The 16,606-nt window shown below is 42.7% G+C and overlaps 1 long non-coding RNA gene across 1 annotated transcript; it reads left to right on the top strand.

The window, feature by feature from the left end:
* The first annotated feature begins 7,685 nt into the window (after window positions 1-7,685).
* LOC144587895 (uncharacterized) lies at window positions 7,686-10,964 on the top strand. The gene is made up of 2 exons (XR_013543128.1): window positions 7,686-7,813; window positions 10,704-10,964. It is a non-coding gene; the product is annotated as an uncharacterized LOC144587895 (long non-coding RNA).
* Window positions 10,965-16,606: the final 5,642 nt, after the last annotated feature.

Below are 16,606 nucleotides of genomic sequence, written 5' to 3'. Positions count from 1 at the left end.
GGTTTTCTGTAAATTCCATTAAATCCATGGGACTCGTGCACAGGATTGAAGTTTTATTTTCTGACTACATTTTATTGATGCATTTTGCCTCCCCTTCTCCTGAAATGTCTTCCCCTCTTATTCTATACATGTAAATTGTGTGTGTGTATGTGCGTGTGTATGTGCGTGTGCGTGTGTGTGTGTGCGTGTGCGTGTGTGTGCGCGTGTGTGCGCGTGCGTGTGCGTGTGTGTGCGTGTGTGCGTGTGTGACAGAGCGAGAGAGAAGGCACTTCCGGTGATAATGGGACCAAAACAAATCCCCCATTATTTCCATGTCAAATGGATCACAACCATCAAATACTTGTACTGCCCTCTTGTTCCCGTTTTCTCCCCTGCCCTGGCTAGGGGAATAGTGGGAGCTGTAGTCCAGAAAAAGAGGAATGTTTCCAAGTCCTAGCCAAAGCTAAAACATAATCTTGCATAACAATAATCTTAGAACTGCAGAGCTAGAAGGCACAATATGGATCAGTGAGTCCAGTCCCTATCAAGGAGGCACAGCGGGGAATCAAACTCCCAACCATACTGAAACCACTGAGCTATCTGGCAGGATACAATGACATCTGTTTCTCTTAATCTTTATGTGCCAAAGCCAAAGTGGCAGGAATTAGTGCTTTTCAGGTCCCACCTTGATTTACCAGCATTCTGGTCAGTGTGCAAAGAGTTATAAAAAGAGCACGCTTATATGTGGTCAGCCTAGGTTCTACCTGCACAAACCCAGGAAAACCTGAAGGTCAGAAGCAAAGCCTGCTATCCTAGTTCTGATCTCCAGGTCCATGTATAGAATCTACCTCTTGAGGTCTGAAATAACCTTGTGCTGCCTCAACTGAGGGACATTTTGGAAAAACAAAAATATAAATAAATCCCCAGTCAAAGACATTTTCAAATAATTTGGATTGATAATCCGAGTTACCCATAGTTTTATTTCACACATTCTTCTTCCTGCCCCTTTCTTTGCAACATGATTCTCTTGCCTTTTGGAAATTCCAAATTTCACAACTGTGAAATTAATCTTCTTGGCTAGAGTTCCAAAAATTACGAAGTTTGGCACAACAACCTAAGCTTGCATAATCCACGCTTCTCTTACATTTGAACTGCCCTCTCCAACTCACAAGGAGTTATTACCTCTGAATTTACTCCTGCACAAACTACATTGCTGCTTTTTTTGTCCACATACTGCAATTATTCTTAATTTAGTCTTTTAAAACAGTTTTATCTCCTCTGATTTTTCACATAAGCACTGCTATACCTTCTCAGCAAGAATGAAAAATAGGTGCAATGAATAATATTACCCAGGGGTACAACAATAGTCACTTCAAAACCATTTCTGTTGTCTTTTAGTGCTGATTCTGTGCAATGACTGGAATGATACTGATTCATCTCAGGCAAGCCCTACAGGGCACTACCAGCAGAAACTAGAGCAAGACCCACAGTGAACTGCTAATGAGAAAAAGAGCTTATCAAAGTAACTTTTTGGACTACAATTCCCAGAATTCCCCATGTTGTCAAAAGTAGCATTATGATAATAGATTTACTATAGCTGGGTCCATGGAATAATAAAATTAACATACAGTAGAATGTATAAAGGGGCCTCTGCAGTTTCATGAACCAGTACAGAAACCAGTGCAGTTGTACAGGTATTAACAGTGTATGTTATGTCATGTATTTTACCAGGACTTATAGCAATAGTTCAGTCCTAGTATTAAATCTAAATGTCTCCAAAACAAATGTTCAGAAGAAGGAGAGATGTAGAACCAGAGCTTGGGCAGGTCATTGTTTCATATGTCACAAAAGTAACTGATTCAAAAGTAATTGAATGACCACAGCCAACCACCTCATGGTATAAAGTCCTTAGCAATGATCTCTAGTATAATCATTTATTTATTTATTTATTTATTTATTTATTTATTTATTTATTTATTTATTTATTTGATTTTTACCCCACCCCTCTGTGTCCAGTCCTTGTGGCTGAGACACAGGGCTGTAATACAGCCATCCACACTCGAAAATGCTTCACACCAACTGCACGTGCTCCAACCAGGTGAAAGAACAACTGTTCAGCCAGCCACCACCGACAGCTGCAACCAAACTTGAAGATGGCTGAAACATGCAGAGACAGAACCCAAAAGAGCTTTTAGATGCCTCAGCGTTGGCTTTTGGGTTAGCTGTACCAAGGACACCTGTCAATTGCAATTATGCTTATTGGCCATTTGACCACTGCTTTGGAATCACCTAGAAGAACCGCAAATAAAACAAATACCCTGAAAAAGGAGGAAGAGGAGGGCGGAAGATGGTACAATTATTTTCCAAATTAAAACAGAGAACTGCTGGATAGCTCAGTGGTTTAAGGATCTGGCTGCAGAACTCAAGACTGGGAGTTCAATTCTCCACTGTGCCTCCCTGACAGGAACTGAACTCAATGGTCCATGGGGTCCCTTCCAGATCTGGAGCTCTAAGATGATGATAATAGCCGCAACCAGCATTCTGGTATGTTTGACTAAGGCTGCAACTACACTGGGAATTTGATTTGCAATCTGTATTGTGTCAAATTGTAGTCAGTGCTCACACAGGGCTGTGGATTGATTCAGGAGTTTACCATTTATATTGAATGCAATGAGAATCACATTCCAGCCCACAGCCCCCCTTCTTTCCTTCCTTCCTTCCTCTGGTGCAGCCTGTGCAGATCCTTTCTTTCTCTGGTCCTGCCTCTGACAATCCTTTTGTGGAGCATAAATACAGGAAATAATAATGTGGCTACAGTAATAAAACGATAGGGCAATCTAGTGCTAATTTCATATAGATAATATTTTTTAAAGTAAAAAAAAAAGGAAGACTATTAGGAGAGAAAAAATAATGTGGGGACATGTTACTCTGGTCAAGATCATGCCCAAACTGCCTACATCACTGAAACAGCACCCACAGACATGCCTTCTGTCTTTGGAAGAGCATACCTCAATTAACCAAATGTGAAAAAGCCCATTCAAATCATTCTGGTTTGAAAAAGTAAAGCTCCCCCCCCCCCCCCCGTGGTAGAGAAAACCAGCTGCTTTGGGAGCAAAAAATGGCTGGACTAATTCAAATCAGCTTTTGCAATATGTGGTTAAGTAACAAAAAATACATTGAATTCACCTGTTTTATAAGTGGAGCAAATGCCGCAGTATTTGTCCGTGTAGTTACAGCCTAAGTGAAGAGAAATGTGAGGGGCTGCATGCCAACAGTGCACTGGGCCATCTCACCTTTTTCTCCCCCAACTTTGCCCTTCTCTTTCTCTCACTCACTTACTCCCTTCTCTTTCTTTGTCCTCTTTCTGACTTCTGTCTCCCACTTGTATCTTGCCCAGTGCATACTGGGAATGTGTAGAGGAGATCACTCCTGTCACACAGCTCTTCACCATCCCCATTTCATCACGTAATTCCCTTTTGCCTGTTTCATCACATCCCTGCCCCAGTTGTTTGCCAGGCATTTGAACTGACTGCTCACAGAGAGCTTTTTATGTGTTATTGACAATGTCTGCTCTCCCTGTTTCCCCCCCCCTCTCACTTTCTCCACTCCTTAACTATTTTAAAAGGAAAGCAAAGCAAACTTCCAAGTAGGCACACAAAGGATTATGGCTTTAATCTGGTATGGCTGCCATCATATCCTTACATATTGCAACTGGAGAAAGTCTCTCTGAACCCGGTTAAGTCTGTGACACATGCATGGGAGTGGGCTCTCAGGACATAGAAATGTTACTTTCTGGTGCTGCAGTTTCTACAATACTTTAGCCAACAAAGTTACTGGACATGCTCTGGATGTTTTCACATCCTGGGCTGGATCAGTTTCAACTGGTTTCAATCCATTTCACATTGGATCTCAGCTGGCGTCTCTATCAGGAAGCACAGTGGGATTTGAACGCCTAGCCTGTGCCAAGGTACCACAACCCACTGAGCTATACCAGTTCTTTTAGTACTATGGGTCATAAATTCATCCTAATAATAAAAGGATCCACCCAAAGCCAGTGTTCATGTTCTACACTTTACCCATCAAACCTCTTCTAGTTCATATAGAAAGCTAGTTCACCATTTAGATGCTTAACTTCTACAATCTATGGTTTCAGCATGTGTGTGCGTGCATGCGTAGCAATATTAATCAGTAAACTTGTGTTTAGTACAAAAACAAGTGTGTTGGAGAAGCTGAGAGCAGTGCTATCAGGAGACTAGATCCAATTCCAACTCTAGATTCCTGGCAGGGTTACCTAAGGCAGAGTGATCAGAGCTGAGACACCAGACTAAAATGGCCCATCCTTTTTAGAAATCAACAGTCACATCAGCAGAAAAGAATGAATAGTTCAGATTGTGGCATTCATGCTATATAAAATTTCACCTATATAAAACAGAAGCAAAGTTGACAAAATCCTTCAAAGAAGAATCTTTGGATGAAGAACCTGAAATTTTAGAAAGCGACATCACATATGCCCCATCATCAGTTATAGCTTCACAGAATATATTGTTGTAGTTATGAGACATCAAGTCACTTCCAACCCATGCCATGACCTCCGAAATGTCCTAGCATTAAAAGCCCTGCTCAACTCTTATAAAGAGTCGTTGCTTCCTTTAAAGAGTCAATCCATTTCATATTCTGTCTTCCTCATTGCCTGCTGCCTTCATCTTTTCCTAGCATTATTGCCTTTTCCAGCAAAGCCTGACTTCTCATGGTGTGACCCCTCTTGGATGCACACCTTAATGTGGCAAGGGGGCCTGATTACATCAGGGAAGCCACGAGCAATACTGGCAGGAAGACAGACATTATGAGTCTAGACTCCTAGCAGCATCACCCAAGATGAACTGGTCAAAGCTGAAATGACTAAGATGTGTCCACCCTTTTCAGATTGACAGTGACACCAGCAGAAGAGAATACTGTAGATAGTTCCAGTGGTGATGGGGGTAGAGAAGTTCCTGGAGGGCAGGTACTAGGCAGCTGCTGTAAGAAAAGGCAACACTAAGAGAGGATCTTCACAAACAATGGTAGTGACACTCAAGGTAACTTTTGCTAGTATTGCACAGAAAAAGACAATAGTAAACCATTGCTGAATATTTCTTGCCTTGAAAATCCTGTGATAAGACAATCCAAAATGAAACAGAATTATGTTAGATACTCCCTTATTTCTTTATCCTGCTGCAGTGACAGCGGTGAGAGTTCCCTGATGCTTCTACACAAGCCTTCAGCAAAATGAAAGGAAATAACTAATTTCCACTGCCAATTCAACTTTAGTCTTTCCTGTAAAAATGAATTCCTCCCTTAAGGAAGGAGTAGCTAGAACCAGCAGCAACATTTGTATGTAGCCATAGAGGTTACTGGCTGGTAGCGCTTATATAAGCCACTAGGGCTGGACACAAACTGGCACCATAGCTGCAAAACACCCTTGGCCTCTTTGTCATCCCTATGAGTCATCTCTGTCCCCAAAATGCGGCTTTAGTTTACATATTGGGAAAAACTGTCTCATGCCCTAGGAATATGCTGTGCAGGCAGCTGTGTAACTCAGTTTGCATCTTTTTTTAAAAAAATGCTAGTTGATGCCACATCTGTGAAGGGGGAGAGTCATGCCCAGGGGATGGACAGGCTGTTTCTGCTTCCCAACCTCTTGCAGTTATATTTAACATCATTCTAAAAATGTATACAAAACATGTTTGCTATTTAGGCCCACAGACTCCTCTAACCTGACTGGAATATAAAGAATACAATTTTTAGCACTTGTGGGGCTCCCAAATATTGATGCACGCTAAATCTTTTAGTGCTGGTGAGTGGGGGAACCAACCTGGGGGGTTGGGGAAAGGGGACACGCTGAACCTGTGTTGCTATGCCGATGAACCAGCCCAAACCTCCAAACCAAGGTTTGTGTCCATCTCTAGTTAAGATCATTTCCATCATCTTCTCAGTGTGTAATATGGTAAAGGTAGGGGCTTTGACTCTGGCAGCAAAATGTCTTGAACTAACTGTTAACATGTACTTCTTTGCACTGAAACCATAGAGTATCTTCTTAACAGTTCTTTTAGACATGCCAGTGATCTTCTTCTGAGTCATCCACAAATGACTGGTAGTTTTCAGCCCTCTAAACCATAAGAAGAAAGGGAGGCTCCCTGCATTTAAAGGAATTTGCTTTGCAAAATATTGCAGGACATAACAGGGGTTTTTCATGTCTAACAGCTCAGTTCTGGAGCATCCACTTTTTGTTTTGTTTTCAAAGCCACCTATCTGTAGATGTGCAGTACCTGCCCACCTATCAGCAATCTACTGGCATATTATGGTGAGGAACAATAGAATAGAGTGCCAGAGACTGTAACAGTGGTCTTCTTTTTCCATGTTCCTCTTACCTGCAGCTCGGCTTGCTGTTGAATTTGCCCTTTTAAGAGCCAGTGTTACCACTGGAACGAACAGGCGCCCATCCTTAATGATTAATAAAGGAGGACTTAGAAGCAGCCAAAACAATCCACTCACTGTCAAAATCTCAACACACAAAAGGGCCTCCCACTCAGTCTGCCCTGGACTCCACCGACCTAGTTGGGTTCCTTCTGTGGAAGAGGAAAATTAATCCTGCTGCAGCCAGGAATCGATGGAGACAATGGAAGCAATGCTAGAGCAGTTTATGTCTGTATCATCCCTCTTGCCATAGCTTTGTCCTTGTGCAGCCAGCTTAGCAGGGCTCCTCCTGGGAAATAACCCAGGGGCCCCCCAGTGGCCTTACCCCGACCTGGCCTAGTGTGCCAGGGACGTCGGGCAGCAGCACTGATGGCGGTGGTGGTGGTGGTGGTGGTGTGTGTGTTTGTGTGTGTTTGTTATAAGGGGTGAAGTGCATGCCTATGTGTGTGGTTTGTTTCAAAAGCAGAGGTTTTGGGCTTCTTTGACAGGCAATGCTTTAAAAAGAGGCAGCCCCCTTGAGTGTTTGTTGCTCTATGGGATGAGACACAGCGGAGGGAGTTTTATAAGGAGGAGTGAAGAAGGAAATGGAACAACATAGTAAGGCTGAAGTCTGTGAGGGAGCAAAACAGCAAGCTGAACACAGCGCCAGATTTATTCAGGCCAGGGCTGGCTGCCGCCAGGGAGGCCTAGTGTCGCTTTCCCCTTGTCTGGTGGTGCTTCTTTTTATGCAAATGGCTGAGAGCAGCTGCCCTGCCGGGAGTGACTCATTTCCTGCTCTTGTGTCACATTCTGGTCAAGCCAGTTGGGCAAAGTCTCTCCTCTCCTCTCCTCTTTTCCCCTTCGCTCCACTCCCCTTTGGGTATGCTGGGATGCACATTAGTTCAGTCCCTGGCAGGACCAGGCAGGACTGTCAGGAAACTGCGTCACAGAGCTGAATGCACACACAGATGAACCAATTTAAAAAAAATAAAAAAAAACCCAGAGTACCAAACCCTAGGGCTATCTGTGAAAAATAAAAGCAAAGTAATCTTTCTTTCTCCAGAAAGAAATTTCAGAAAGGGGGGGGGGAACCCAGCTCCTCTTTCCCCTTTGGACATCTCCATTTTAAGAGAGTCACTGCAGCCAGCTGAAAACTTAGGGAAAACTGGGTAGATTTGCTTGGAAAGTACATCTCTTAAGCCTAAAAATAAAGCAGTTAAGTAAAAAAAGAAGGAAAGCAACTTGATGTCTAAATTTAAACTTCCAGTTTAAGCTTAGAAATCATAAATGCTCTGCTGTAACAGTTCTTATGTTGTCATCTGGAAAGCAGAGTTCAGAAAGCTGGAGACTTGGGTTCAAAATCCACAGATGATAGGACGCTGACATCATGAAACTTGACAAAGTAAACTCATATTTTGATGTTCTTACTGTTTGTTTGTTTGTTTGTTTGTTTGTTTGTTTGTTTGTTTGTTTGTTTGTCTGGCTGGATGAAGTAGCTTTCTGCCTAAAAATCTGGTGTGGCACATAGAACGTACACAGTTGAGTTGAAAGTTAGAAATTGTATCCTTGATTCTTATACAGAAATATAAAGTTTAGAGAGAAATGGTTAAGATATTAAATTAATTGTGAAGGAAATAAGAATGGGTTCAGTTATGAAATTGGGAAGTGTTTAATAATTACAATGATTTTTAATTGATTTTTAACTTTATGTTATCCTGCTTTTGACCTGTGGACAGAAGCAAACAGCTGCTAGGCAGAGTGTATGGAGCTCTCTCCCCTCCCCACTTTATTGTCACTAAAACAACCCTGTGAGACAGGCCAAGCCAAATGAGAGTGACTGGCACAAGGTCACCCAGTAATGCTTCATAGCTCAAAGTCAGTTCAGACGAGGGGGCACCTGGATCTTCCAAGAACTAGTCCAGCACTTACACTGCAAAGCCAGTTTTCCATAGCAGCACAACACAGCAATAACTGACAGAGGGATGACATGATGTTGCAGGAAAAACAACAGAGTCTCTAACCCTGTATGTTTTTGAAAAAATCCAGGCTACTTGCAAAATGTGCCCATCCACTGCAGCATTTGCTGCCGTTCTTGCTAAGGCTCTTATCCTATGTGACCTTAGCTACAGCACACATGACATGTGGGGAGTTGCCCCAGGCCCTATACCATTCTTTTAGAGTTGTGGAAGGCTCTTTGACCGTCTACCTCAGAGCTCCAGCACCAAAGGCCAGTGCTGCTGGAATAGCTCAGTGGTTTAGGAACCTGGCTGTGAAGCCATGGGTTGGGAGTTTTGGTGCCTCCTTGACAAGAGCTGGACTCGATGAGACTTTCTAAGACTATTATTTGCGCAAGGAGAAAGCTCACTCAGTGCAACACTGGGGCTCCATTCCTGGCAGTTTCTTAGTTCTCTCTAAAGCAGAGCCTGCTCCGTTGGCAGGCTCTACTGGGTGCCCCAGATGCAGGGACAGTTACATCTGATCTGTAGATCATATAAATAAAATCTAGTGACAGCCAACCAAGCAGCTTAGAAGAACCTACAGTTCCCTGAAGGAAAGAACAACAATCCCCCTAGGAGTAGGCCCTGGGCAGCAGAAGTGAGGAGAGGGAAGGAGGCTGTTCAGACAAAGCAAAAGAAATGACCTCCATTTCCTCTAAAAGATAGTTTCAGGTGTGACATGGACTTTTGTTCTTTCATTTCTGTAAGAAGATGAAGATGTTTTATTATGCTTTTGGGGGGGCACCTTTGCACACACTCTGTCCCTCTCACCCACCCACTTCCATACACACTAGTCTTTTGGCCTAGTTTTGATTTCTTTGATGACCCAAGCAGCAATTCGGTACACATATACCTGCAAATTAGGCCTTTTTCTAGCACAACTATATGGTTTTGTTGTCTTTGCCTGTGTATGTATATATATGTTTGTGTACACATGTACAAACACATCCTCTAGGTAAAGTAACTACATGGCTTTTCTTGTGCATATATGTGCTAAGGTGATTCTCATTCTAAGGTAATTGCATAGATAATTTGCTATAAAGGGTCTTGGAGACATAGATTAGAACTAACATCCACCTAAGTAGTCTTGTAAAGTTTAATCAGCGTATGTCCAAATATTCACATTCATTCCATCTCTCTCTCTCTCTCTCTCTCTCTCTCTCACACACACACACACACACACACACACACACACACACACACACACACACACACACACACACACAGAGAGAGAGAGAGAGAGAGAGAGAGAGAGAGAGAGAGAGAGAGAGAGAGAGAGAGAGAGAGAGAGCATTTGAAACAGCTTGCAATACTGCTTTACCAGTGTCCAGGAAACACAACTCTCCTCAATTTGTCTGTGTCACTCTGACTATCCCTTGAAAAGGAAATGTTAAATTAACATTGATGCTGGTTGCATAAGATTGAAGACTTTGAGAGCAAGATTTAGAAGGAAAGCAGAGCTTCACAGATACTAGGTAAAAGTACTTATGATCCTCTGCTTTCAGATGCGTTGACTACAAAGGTCACTATCTCCAGCAAGCATGATCATAGGCCTTGCAGGCTGGGGAGGATATTAATCACCTTCCAGCCTATCTGGAGGACACCAGGTTGGGCAAGGTTATTCTGTGTCAGTTTAATTCCTAAAGAAGAACTATAATATAAACTATAATATGAACTATGCCTATAGGCCTTCTTCAGCCATGTATTATTATTCTTACATTTTTACTCAACTGTGTTGACCATTCTTCTCAATCCACTTGCCAAAACATCCCAGAGTGAAAAGTGAAAGTATGAAAAGTGTTATCACTGTTGAAGGGCATAGCAACTACTGTATATGATGCAAGAACAGGGACAGTTGGTTCCTCAGTCCTGGGGTGGGATTAGCATTGCAACTTGCATTAAAGACATGTCTTCAGAAGAAACATTCCAAGGATCAGTGGAAGCACTGTCAGATGTATCTGCCACTCCCCCCAAAAACCACCCTCTCTTTTTCTCTTTGTGTTCAGTGCCTCCACTGAGAAGGATTGCTCAGGAGATAGCATCTTTTAAGGACACTTCTGTGCTGTATTCAGCACACATACACACTTTAGGATAGTAACACTGCCTTCTACCAATTCAAACCTAGAGTCCATCTAGCTAAGTATGGTCAACACTGACTGGCAGCAACCCTGGAAAGTTTCAGACCGGAGTCTCTCTCGCCCTATCTGAAAATGTCTGGGAATGATGATGACTCATCCATCATTTATGAGTGACTATAGGCCTTTTAAAAAGACTGTCAATCTTTATTTCTCCTAGAAACAGCTGAGAAGATTACCACCAGAAGTAGAAGGTGTGGCCATCTACATAGAGTGTGCAGTCTGCAGATTAATTGTGAGGAGCCCTATGTTGCCTTTGTGTGGAACTCTGATCTATTTGACCTTGTCTCGTGTATCAATTTATATCTGCCTTAGGCTCTACTATCTCTCCTCTTTAGGGGGCAACTACATGTTGTAATACTCCTGTTATTGGGGGGTGTTATCATGCTTGCAGTTGATTTAAATATAACCAACTACACAACTTACAGCTAAGCGTGCATTTTTTTTTGGCCAGAAAGCAGGGGATTTTAGACATCCACAAGGGGTGTGTGTATTTAGAATCCATTTAGATTGGGTTATTTTTAAAATCATTTTGGCATGTGTGATTGCCTGTGTCAGTGAATTGTGTCTTTTGGGTCTGTCAGGCTTTGGGTGCCAAGATCATGGGTTTCAGGCTGCAGGGTACTTTGCAGTCTGAACTCTTTCCTTTTAAAATATATCTGTTTCTATTTTAGCACAGATCACTTAGGTGCTGGAAACTGCTGGCAGCTGCCTCGCTGGTGGTTTATATTCTAGTACCTCAGTCTTGTGCCCCATTTCCCCTCAGTTTTCCGTTTCCTCAAGGCTTCTTGGGTCACACTCCCACCCTTCTCCTCTTAGACTCTGAGGCCAGTAACTGCAAGGGTGGAATGACTGGCTCCAGCCACTGACAGAGGTGTCAAGAGCTGGCAGCAGGAGATGCACACCAGTGCCAGTTCAGTCACTACGTCCTGGAGCGCACACCAGGTCGCTGAGGAGAAGCACGAGGAGGATGTGCCCTTCATCGCCTTCACTGCTGCTCAGGCTGTTCCTCTCAGCAGGGCTGCCTGCTGTGCCTGGGCTGTGCTATCCACACAGTGACATGCTGGACGGGGTGTCCAGCTACTGACTCTCATGGCCACAGGTGAGCACTGCCATTGCTTTCTGCCTAGAGGTAAGTACTCAGGGATATGTGGGCTTTGGCCTCTCTCCCATGGGAGCCATGGCTTCAGCTGACATTGTGATGGCCAGCCTTGACTGGGGCAAGCCCTACCTTCAGGTAAGAGGGGACACTATCAAGGGCAAAGGGGAGAAATAGGGCTGCAAAGAGAAGGTCCAGGAGTGGGGAAGGCAGCTTCCCTTTCTCATTGGAGAGTGGTCAGGAACATTCACCTTGAGGGACAAAGAAGTGACTGAAGATAGACAATGAGTTTATTCAGCCTTGAAATATACTGGAGAGTTGTGGTCCCATGTATTTTATTTTTACTGGGTTGGGATGAGTGGTCTGAGAAAGCATTAATGACCTAAATGTTTTTTAATGTGTGACCTTGTCCAATAACATCCTGACCCAAGCGCTGTCCTTTCCTACTGAGAAGTGAGAGAAGCCTTAGACTCCCTGAGGGGAAAACCACAACCCGTTTGAAAAGTGACGACTCCCTTGGGTGAGGGGGGAAGGAAGAGATGGGAAACCTAAAAGAAAGAGAAGGGGGAAGGATGTAACGGTTGTCTCATGTCACTCCTGTCACTCACAGTCTGGTTCTCATTTGCATGAGCCTATGAGAGGAGTGGAGGGCGGAGATATCAGCAGAGAGAAGGAGAAGCAGAAAGAAGCAGAGAGCGAGAGAGAGAGAGTGAGAGAGAGAGAAATAGTCAGGGAGATAGTAAGAAGAAATAATAATAGAGATAAGCTGGTCAAGATAAATAGAACAGGTGATAGATAGATAGATAGATAGATAGATAGATAGATAGATAGAGAGAGAGAGAGAGAGAGAGAGAGAGAGAGAGAGAGAGAGAGAGAGAGCATCAACATCCAGCAATCATTATTACAACAAACAGATCCCCAAAGAAAAAAAGACTTTGGAATCACAGTACGCACGCCCTAGAAGCCACAGAATGTAAAAATAAATTTAAAAACTTTACATTTTTAAATTGCAGTCTAATTTTCACATTTAATTTTAATTTAACATTACATTCTATTTTTCACATTTTAAATCCACACTGCAAGACCCATCAGGGCACAGAAACATAACCCCCCCACCTAGCCCTATCCCCCCACCAAGATGCAAAAAACCCCGTACAGTACAGTAAATAGAGTGTACTCACCCAGAACAGGCAGTCTGTTTTTAAAAAAAGGGCAAAAATCCAAAAATCAAAAATTTAAGAATAAAAAATCTAAAAATCAAGAATGCAATACCAGGCAGTAGTACCAGGCAATACCAGACTGTCTCCCTATCCACTCTCTAACCACTGGGACAAGCGAGGTAGCAGACAAGCAGCCTCTTTGCTGGCCAAAGGTCAACGGAAAGTTCAAATTTCGTGCTTTCCCCACCTCCCCACTTTTTTTTCCGTTCGCAAGTCAAAGCAACATTTTGCAAACTGAGCCATTCGTAATTCAAAACGTTCGCAAGTGGAGACGTTCGTAAGTCGAAGTACCACTGTACAGGATTTAGCCCTTTTGAATTACTATTTGGATGAAAAGCTAGAGGACCCCTAGATCTATTCCTTCAAAACTGGGAGAAATATAGAGAGGGTGATCCTGAGTCAGTTGTCCAATTATACATTGATGAACTGATGAACTCCTTGCAACAGTCTATGGAAATAGCAGCAGAAAACTTAAAGAGCAAGCAAGGAAAGCAAAAACACTGGTATGACAGGAGGACCAGGGAAAGAGTATTTAACTCTGGAGATGAGGTGCTAATGCTGAGACCCATTAAAGGAAATAAACTTCAATTAGCTTGGTCAGGTCCATTTAGAGAGATCTCTGAAATGAGTAACATGAACTATGTACTTCAGGAGGAGGGAGAAGAAGGCAGACGGGTTGTCCACGTAAATATGATTAAGCCATATTATAGAAACGAAAATTATGTTTTGTATGCCATCAAAGAAATGCCCAATGAAAAACCTGAATTACAGTATTGGGAAAGAAGGGGTGAACCCCAGTACAACCCTGAGGAAGTCAAAATTAGCCTTACTCTATCACTAGAGCAACAAGAAGAAGCAAGAGCCTTACTGCTCAAATACAAGCAAATCTTTTCTAATAAGCCTGGTGTAGCCAAGGGTGTAGTGCATAAAATAGATACCGGGGATTCACACCCCATATCTGTCACTCCTTATTAGGTAATGGGGCCATATGTTGCCAAGGTTCGTGGGGAGCTAGATGAGATGCTGAAGGCAAAAATTATCATTCTTTCCTCTAGCTCTTGGGCAGCCCCAATAGTGCTGGTAGATAAGCCAGATGGAAGCATCCACCTCTGCATAAACAGAAAATTAAATTACATCACTAAACCAGACACTTACCCGATGCCTCGTTTAGATGACCTTATAGAGACCATAAGAAGATGCCAATATATCTTAAGTTTCAACCTGACTAAGGAGTTCTGGCAAGTTCCCCTAGACCCCAAAGATCAAGAAAAAAAAAACGCTTTTTGTAGCCCCCTAGGATTGTTCAAATTCTGGGTCATGAGTTTCGGATTAAGAAATGCTCCAGCGACCTTTCAAAGACTCATGGACAAAACCTTACAGGGGCTTAGAGAGTTCATGATGGATGTACATGGATGATATTGGAATTTATAGCCAGACCTGGGAAGAGCACAAAATCCACCTTGAAACAATACTACAGAGATTACAGGAGGCTGGGTTAACAGTTAAAGCAAGTAAATGCCAACTGGGGAGTTCAGAATTAAAATATTTAGGCCATGTAGTAGGTGGAGGCGTAATCAAACCCCTTGAATCAAAAACAGAGGCTATTAACAATTGGCCCAAGCCAACATCCAAGAAAAAAATAATGAGCTTTTCTAGGGTTAGCCGGCTACTATTGTTGCTTTGTGTCTAACTTTAGTGAGATAGCCACCCCTCTGTCCAATCTAACCCACAAACGACAAGTGGAGAAAATCCAATGGACAGCTGACTGTGAGCAAGCCTTTAACAAATTGAAGACAGCATTGACCACCGGTCCAGTCCTGAGAGCTCCAAACCTCCAGCGTGAGTTTATAGTCTCCACGGATGCATCCAACATCGGGCTGGGAGCCGTGCTGAGCCAAGCAGACAACGATTAAAACCATCATCCTGTGACCTACCTCAGCAAGAAACTGCAGGCGGGTGAGAAGCATTTATCTACGATTGAGCAGGAGTGCCTAGCCATAGTCTGGGCACTACAGAAACAGAGACCAAACAGAAGCCACTGGCAATGGTGCGGCTAAAAAATATTGTAAATAAATAAATAAATAAATCTAGGGAAGACATTTTGTACTGTGCACTGACCATTCTCCACTTTTGTGGCTAAGGACTATTCGGGCCAATAACAACAAATTGATGAGGTGGGCCCTACTCTTTCAGGACTTCAATTTTGAAATTCACAACGTGAAGGGAACCCATCTCTCTATCTCTCTAGAGAGAACGTGGTGGCTGATGCGTTGTCTCGAAGACCAGAGGACTAACGGATGGATGGGAAAAAGTGTAATGTTGTAAGAAATGTTCTGTTTGTACACTACTTTTGAGAAGTAATTAAACTGCAATGTCTTGTGAAAAAAATGGTAAGTAATGGTATAAATGTAAAAGTAATGCAAGTAGTATTAAGATAATGCAAATGGTTATTATAATTGTATTGATTGGTTTAAATGTTTAAAGTAATAAGTTTGAACTGCTAAACATAGTAAATGAGAGATCATCTAAAATAAGATATGTAGAGGTACTGTATAAGGTAAATATATTGTGTTAAAGAGTGACATATGGTACATGATTTAATAGTTAACATATTATTGTAATGCTGGTTTGGATGAATTGTTCCCTGCAGATTTTGTTGTTCACGAGGGTAAACTATAAGGTTTCCCCCATGAAACAAACTTTTCCTAGCGGGGAGGTATGTGACGGTTGCCCCATGTTACTCCTGTCATTCACAGTCTGGTTCTCATTTGCATGAGCCTATGAGAGGAGTGGAGGGGCGGAGTCAGGAGATACAAGCAGAGAGAAGGAGAAGCAGAAAGAAGCAGAGAGAGATAGAGAGATGGTCAGGAAGATAGTGAGAAGAAATAATAATAGAGATAAGCTGGTCAAGATAAATAGAGCAGGTGGTGAAGGTGGTGAGATATATGATATTTGAATGATTTGATTATATGCATTGAATAAATAACATCTGTGATTCTGATTAAAGTTAATACAAGTCAATAAATAATTTCTGTTGGCAGCAACCTGACAAGAGTTTGACTAAAGTTCATTATTTATTGTGGATAAAGGAAATCCACTGGTGGCAGTGAGAAAAAAAAAGGGGGGGGATGTTCCAATTGTTACCTGCTGGTGAGAAGACATAGCATGAGCCCTTTGTTTGGGGAAACAAGCAGGCATTATGTGATAAACGTCACAGAGGATAGGTTAGGACCACTAGAAAACAAGGAAACAACAAGAAAGGAGGAGGGTGAGCTGTCAAGGAAGGCAAAGGCAAAGGAAGACAGGGGGAAAAGTAGTTTGAGAAGGTGGGAAAAGAAAGGAGTGAAGAATCGGAGAGATATAAGGAGAAGCCCAGAAGAGGGATAGTGGAGGTGGGAAGTGGGCAGAAGGGTCTGGGAAGAAAGAACCAAGTTAGCTAGAGAGAAGAGAGAAAGGGCTTGATGGCAACACTTGCTGGAGAAGGAGTTTGTTGGGATGCCATTCCAAGGGATGTCACGGAATCTGGAATCAGGTCAACAAGGCCTGAAATCTCCTTCAGAGACCCACCGCCCATGTTGCCAGTTCCACCAGGACTGGAGATTAGGAGTTCCCCTTCTCCCAGTTCCTAGGTATGAACAGTTCGAATCACCTGGAGAAAACCCTTTTGTTGGACAATAATTTAACTCCTTCCTCACACTGTTGTGTGAGGAGAAGTTGGACATTTCTGTTGATGTTTATAGTTTT

The sequence above is a fragment of the Pogona vitticeps genome, chromosome 3, assembly GCF_051106095.1.
Source record: "Pogona vitticeps strain Pit_001003342236 chromosome 3, PviZW2.1, whole genome shotgun sequence".
Taxonomy (NCBI): domain Eukaryota; kingdom Metazoa; phylum Chordata; class Lepidosauria; order Squamata; family Agamidae; genus Pogona; species Pogona vitticeps.
Note: the sequence above shows the minus strand (reverse complement) of the source record. Positions and strands in the feature narration are given on the sequence as shown.